Source organism: Rutidosis leptorrhynchoides, chromosome 1, assembly GCF_046630445.1.
Source record: "Rutidosis leptorrhynchoides isolate AG116_Rl617_1_P2 chromosome 1, CSIRO_AGI_Rlap_v1, whole genome shotgun sequence".
NCBI lineage: Eukaryota > Viridiplantae > Streptophyta > Magnoliopsida > Asterales > Asteraceae > Rutidosis > Rutidosis leptorrhynchoides.
The window spans coordinates 19,887,075-19,894,419 of NC_092333.1; the positions used below are offsets into that span (position 1 = coordinate 19,887,075).

At 32.1% G+C, this 7,345-nt stretch overlaps 1 long non-coding RNA gene across 2 annotated transcripts; it reads right to left on the reverse strand.

The window, feature by feature from the left end:
* Window positions 1-257: 257 nt before the first annotated feature.
* On the reverse strand, window positions 258-4,935 carry LOC139857411 (uncharacterized). Of its 2 annotated transcripts, XR_011762522.1 has the most exons (6): window positions 4,829-4,935; window positions 4,277-4,371; window positions 3,229-3,328; window positions 2,906-2,964; window positions 845-2,809; window positions 258-491 (listed from the first exon to the last, which is right to left on the reverse strand). It is a non-coding gene; the product is annotated as an uncharacterized lncRNA (long non-coding RNA). The 2 variants fall into 2 exon arrangements; XR_011762519.1 differs by having other exon boundaries at window positions 845-2,964.
* Between the last annotated feature and the right edge of the window lie 2,410 nt (window positions 4,936-7,345).

The following is a 7,345-nucleotide window of genomic DNA, read 5'->3' on the forward strand; positions in this document are numbered from 1 at the left end:
AAGTAGTTATTAAAAAGAAAAATTATGTGATTGATTTGTAATAAGTGAAATGTTTTGTGGTTCATTTATAATAAGTGAAAAGTGTTGTGTTGATTTGTAAAAAATGAAAATAACAAAAATGATTTGTTATTAAAAAGTGAAAATATCTCTAATTTATTTGTAACTAGGTAAGAGGTCCGCGCGTTGCGGCGGATTTTGCAAAGTTTTTTGGGTGGGTATTTTGCTGATGTTTTTGGTAGATGTTTTACATATTTGAAACACTACATTATATAGGTAAGTATAGGATTATTATACATATATTTTCACATATGATTCCTACATCGGTTGGTACATGACGTTGGCCTAAAGCTAGGTACATTTCGTTACAACTATATTACATTGGAATGTCAGAGGTATATCAAAAGATTGTCGAACGTTACACAAGAGATGGCCTTTGAATAATATTGGTGCTTAGTCTTTCTTTTGTTTGTTGGGAGCATTGTCTTCGTCACCTGCAATTACAAATATTATCATTAAAATTTTATAAGAAACATGAAATATAATAAACTCTTATATGAATACTAAAAATTATTAAATTTACACCCCCAATAAATAACATAGTTTGGCATCATAAAAACACCAAACATCAATCTCAAACAAATATGAGACACCCTTGACCAAATACTGTAATATCAATACTTGAATATTTGTGTGAGCACCTCACTTGCATATGAGTTTTTGAGAAATAAAGATTTTACTTTCTTCTTTACCTGATGCATTATCAGATGTAAATATAGAAATGAAAAAAAAGTTCAACCTGAAACGATGCATTTCAAAGAAGAGTAGAGCATGATGAAGGACAAACCTGAAGTGATGATCCTTTAAGTGTTCGCGTTTGAATCGATTTAACAGAGTTAGGATCCACATTGTGTATCCCTTGAGCTATCTTGAAAAGTCCTGGGATTTACATGTTATTTCCACAAGCATAAACGATTTAACATATCACACAGACATATAAATCGAATTAAACCATAGAAATGGAGAATTCTCATAACCAAAAACCATACAAAGCATGACCACAACCAAGAACATAAAACCTATCCCAATAAAATCTATATCTAAACATATCGTGATACATTAAATAAAAATGGACCTTTAAGTGCATAGCATCACATGTGTATAGGATATTCAATCTTCAATAATTCTATTTCCTTTGACATAATTGAAAGGCAGCAACCAATTCTCCTCATATTTAACATTCAAGTCCATAACCACACACTTAACCCTTTGACTTTTAGGGGTCAAAATACCAACCAAACTATACTTGTGTTGGTCTTGAAGCTTATTAACGGTTACTAGTTATCAAAACAATTTATGTGACACTAATCTACTACTAACATTGTCTTCCTTTCCTATTGCCCTTTTTTCTACTACTGTTGCTAACACCAATGAACGTGTCAAAATACTTATATATAAACTGACTTTACGGAGAAAATGAACACGAAAAGGACGACATCTTTAATGCTCTTGCTCTGCATTTTATTTACAACCAATTGAGGGTCTATATAGTTAAAGAGCACTACAAAACCTGCATGTGTCTTTCCATCACCGGCCTGCACTCAAAACATATAAAATTCATGTTACATATTACAGGTTACGTACACCAATTAGATTAGTAAATACTAATAATATTCCCTCTATCTATATCAAAACAAACCACATTCATATTCAATAAGCGGACATCGTTGTTGAGAATAACATAGGCAAAGGAAATTTACTTGGTAAGGCAGCTACTTTTAGTAGCATATCAGGTACCCACTTAGGAAATTTACTCGGTAAGGCAGCTACTTTTAGTAGCATATCGGGTACCCACTAAATAAGCTTAAACAGATTTTTAAATTAAAATAACGACAACTCGAAAATAAAATAATTTATTTACATGTGTGACATATTCGTCACCAACATCGTTGAACAACAATCAAAATAAGATGGGCCGCTACTTCAGGTAGAGTATGAGCAGCACCCTGTAAATAATCTAACAACAAGTGATGTGTAAAACACAAAAGCTTAGGTTAAACGCCAATACCTAACAAAGAACTCCTTTTTAGAGCCTGTAGATGCGATATATAAACCTGGAAAGAACCCAAATATGACTGCTTTTTCCACCTACCCGTACAGCTCCTTGTCGAACTGGGTTATCTGTTTGTTCGATAACGTAAATTGGACAACATTCCCTCAAATATATTTACAGGGAAAAATAGAAATAAATAAAATAAACATATTATATGCAAACATTAAGATTACAGGTAACATACTTGAACACAGAGATTGTAATAAAAGAACCTTACCATCACTTTCACATAAAGCATCAGAACTAACACCTACATTTAACACTAAACAACAAATAGTAAAGCAACAAAACATATGTATTTTTGGTATAGCATGTAAACATAATTGCACAAAATCATTTCACAACACTAAGATGACATTCTAAAAATGTTAGAAACTTCAGATTTCCAAAAATAATGTAAACGGGTCAAGATGGACAATTGTGACCCAAATGGATCATAACTTCCCGCTTTAACCAAAGTAAGCTCAAAACTCATTATCAATATATGAAGACCTGCAAATACACTTGACACGACATTAACACGTGTTCAAACCAATAAAAACCCGTTTTGACACTATATAGTCCAAACGGGTCAAGGAGTAAAATTGGGCAATTAAGACAATTTTTAATGAATCATAAAAGCACTTTAAAATGTCTTCAATCGGCCATACCTTTTTATCACCTATAGAATTGTCATGTACTAAGTTTTATATCATCAACCTAAAAACCACACACAATGTTATTTCAAAAGACAACTTCCTAGGAAGTTGGATAATGCTTAGATGTTGTCAAACTATCTTACTGATAAAAACTTACCATGGTACCACCTACATGTATGATATAGCACCTAATATATAACCCATTTTGACTTGAGCCTGCAAAAAACAAAAAAAAAACAAAAAAAAAAAAAAAAAAAAAAAAAAAAAAAAAAAGAAAATGTCACATAACATTAAGGTTAAAAAAAGAAAAAGAAGTTGGATTACCAAAAGTGTATTATTATATAATACATATAACTCCATGGCTCATTTTTAACACTAACAATCAATTCCCATGGCTCATTTTGTACAACACCAACAACTTTAGATAGAAGACCGATCAATCATTTTAACAAAATTAATTCAAATGAAAATACCTCAGACCTTAAAAGTAAGCCGGAATTGCAACCCCTTTAGTTTGCAATATTCATGCTAGGTTCTTTCGTCGATTTGTGTTAGATTCGAAAGGAGAGGTGATGGATTTCTGAACAGAAACATATATATATATATATATATATATATATATATATATATATATATATATATATATATATATATTTTGGTAGGATCAAGAGGGAAGTAACCATTCGGGGGAGCGGGGGAAGCAAAAACTTTTTTTTTTTTTTCGTTTTTTGAAAAAACTTTGTTCACGAACATTATAGATGAGATGAAAATATGAACATTTAGTAGAGACACTTTGTGATAAATGTTTTTATTTTGGCGGGAAAACGCTCGAAGAAGTAATATATAACAATTATCGGGTTTTTCGAGCGTATTTTGAGGTTTTAGCTATTGGGATTTAGATATTAGGGTTTAGATATTAGGGTTTATAGAGTTTAGATATTAGGGTTTCGAAATTTAGGGTTTAGATTTAGATTTAGGGTTTAGATTTTTAGAATTTAGATTGAGTTTTTAACACGAACGGTTTAGAGTTTAGGGTTTAGGGTTTGGTGTTTTGGGTTTATGGAATAAACCCAAAACACCAAACGCTAAACCCTAAACTCTAAATCGGGCTAAATTTTACTTCACAAAACATGGAATAAAAACGTTCAAATTCTTCACGAACAATATTACATTGAATGTTATTTTTGTCGATCGTTTTCCCGCCTAAATAATAACATTCATCGCGAAGTGTCTCTTCTAAATGTTCATATTTTCGTGTGATCTTGATTCCGGAAAAAAAATTTAAAAAAAAAACGAAAAAAAAAATTTGCTTCCCCCGCTTCCCCCCGATTGGTTACTTCCCCATTGATCCTGCCCCCTATATATATATATATATATATATATATATATATATATATATATATATATATATATATATATATATATATATATCAGAAACCTCAATTTAAACAAACCATAACACAATACACAAAACATATCAGAGTTAAAAGTTATAAGTATTACAAAATTTAGCAAAAGAATAATTTACCTGAGTCTTTTGTGAGTAAAAGTTTAGAATTTCATCTCATCTTGATCACTTACTTTTTGTATTCTTCGAGTCCTTAGTTCATCATCACCCACAAACTGCATGTTATTCTTAAATGATCAATTTACAATTATAGTTATATAATAATAATGATGATTTGAAGTCCACAATGACAAATAGACAGACAATCTGAACCATAAACTCTGCCTTTCATTGCTTGCAAGTATAAATTCTAATCGCGAGCCATTTGCCATTTACAAAGTCATAATAAACAAAAGATTAGTTACTACAGTTGTGATAGAAGACATGTAATCTCAATCAACAAGCTCCCCCATCATGAACAAATGCAATCATATCCGTAATAATCTAAGTTCAATGTTCACATAGAATGTCAATGCAATCAGACAAAATACTAAACATCACAATTCAGTAATTAAATCAGACAAAAAATAAAAAATTTCCAATTAAATAACAAATTACATGAAACAGATCAGTAAAAATATTTCAATTATAAAAATAATCGCTTTGAATGCTTTTGAACCTTTTTTTGATTACCCTGTTGAAAAAGATTCCAACTGAAAAAAGACGAAGGAAAAATATACGGGTGGAACCCTAATTTGAAAATCTGAATGAAACCGTTGTTGGTGTGTGTTAAATTGATTTCACGGGCGAAGCTTCACGAAAAGGGAAAAAAGGATAACCCTATATAACAGTGATTGGATGTGGTTGTAATCAATGGGATTGCAGGATGGATTACATGAATTAGTATATAGTTAAATAAGTGAAAAGAAAGTGAAAAGTTTTATGATTGATTTGTAAAAAGCGAAAGATTTATGTTAACTTGTAAAAAATCAAAAGTATACTATTCTTAGCTTTTGTGTTTTAGATAACAGGATAATAATGCCTTTTTAAAAAAAAAAAAAAATACCCATCTTGATTATTTTTATAGAGAGTATCATGATTAGTATTACTTTATAAGACCACTCCATCGATCTCGTACTGGACCTGCTCTCAATTGTGCCCTCGAGGGCACCGATGTCAGTGGTGTGTCCTTACTTTGCCCTCAACCATTTTCTCCACGTTTGCGCTTCATCCATTTCCTCACCAAGTGTAATCCAGCACAGAGTTTTTATCTTTCTTCATGTATTTATGCAATATTTATATGTACACACAGCTAACACACTTGTACCTTATTTTATTTAATTAATTTTGCGAGGTATATGATGGAGATGGAGTTTGTTATAGTTGGGAGTGGTGTATGATGAGAGGAAGTGGAGAGAAAATGAATAGAAAAAGCTGATGTGGCGCTCTGTCTTGAGGAGGAAAGATATCATGGATGAGAATGATCTAAACATTTAGTTTACCCAGAAATATTTTTTGCAACTGTAAGGCCTAATTTTCGATCAATAAGTTTATGAGGTACAGTTGTCCAAATAACCAAAACCATTATCTGGATATTGACACGACCCGGATTGCTAAAAAACTAAGGATGAGTTCTCAAATTATTTACCCTTTCTCTAAAAGTTTATCACCATATCTGGATATTAAAAGACTAAGGCTGAGTTCTCAAATTATTATGTTATAGCAAATGGATGAAATGAAGAGAAGTGAATATGAAGGAAATGGTATTCTTTGAAAATTGAAAGAGAGTTGAAGGGAAAATTAGACCAAATTTTCATCCTTTTCTTTTTTTTTTTCTCTTCCAAAATATAAATTTGAGAACTTTTATTTATGAGAATTGATATTTGCACCATGTATTTTACTTCTTTTACCTAAATTGTCTAAATTGTCTTTAATGATAAGTTTATACTGTACAAAATTTTAATTTTTTTTATTATAATTATCAAAGGATATTTTGAAGAATAAAAAAACGTGAAATGGTGGTGGAAGTAAAACTAATGTTTATCTCCCTTTATTTATGACGAGGATAAAGACCCGCGCTCTGCTGCGGGATGACTTTGGTCGATTAACGATCGGTTTATTGAACGTTTAAGAAAAAACTCTTCAAGGTCGGTCAGATGAACGTTTACAAAATAAAGGAATTAAATTTTTTTTGAAAAAAGAAGTGTAATTGTGATCGTAAGTGTGATCATATTTTAATCCTTACTGTATGTGGCCCCGTTGTAGTATTGGTAGGCGTTTAAAATTTTCTATTTTGCTTATCATAAAAGAAGATACACCATATAGATAATTATTAACAAATATTTAGTAATGTAAGACTGTAAGACCCGAATCTGAATTGTACATTTTGTATATAAATAAATAAGGCTGGAACCTGTAAAAGTGGAAGTGCGCAGCGCACTTGGATGCGCGGCGCGCAGATTGAGCTGACAGCTCACCTCATTCTTTTTAGATATTTAAAGGGGTAAATTGGTACTTTCACATGTGGGACGAGTTTAAGACTCCAAGATCAGTTTGGTGGGTGTCATAACTTCATTTTCATCTACCTTATCACTTCCACATAAATTCTAGAGAGAGAGAAAGTTCTAGTGTGAGAAAGCTCAAGCAAAGGAGGAAGAAGCTCGTTTCGGATTGAAGCTCGAGTTTTAAGTTGTTCATCTAGTCACTAGTTAAGTTTTGATTGTGGTGGTACTTTGCTTTGAAGTGCACGGAAGTGTTTAATCATCACCGACGTGTTAAGGTGAGTGGAATAATTATGCGTGTACGTATATAATGCATTTATTTGTGTAGCGTGAAATGTGGGTTAGTCGCGGTGTTTAAGACACCACATTGTCATGGGAGTGGGATTGTCGCGGTGTTCAAGACACCACTCATTGGTTTGATTGACATGTGGGATAGTCGCGGTGTTTAAGACACCACATTGTCATGGGGGTGAGTTAGTCGCGGTGTTTAAGACATCACCCGGGGGATTAGTAGTATGCGGTGTAAGTACACTAATGGATGTTATGAACTCCGACGGTCGTTCGTGAGTACCGTTCCCTTGTACGATTGGTTAACCATGGTTGTGTGAAATTTTGTGTTGGCATATTTAATTGTGAACTATATGCTATTGGTATTGCTAGCTTATTGTGAATTGCGGATATTAGTTATGCATAATGTTTGCATGGTTGT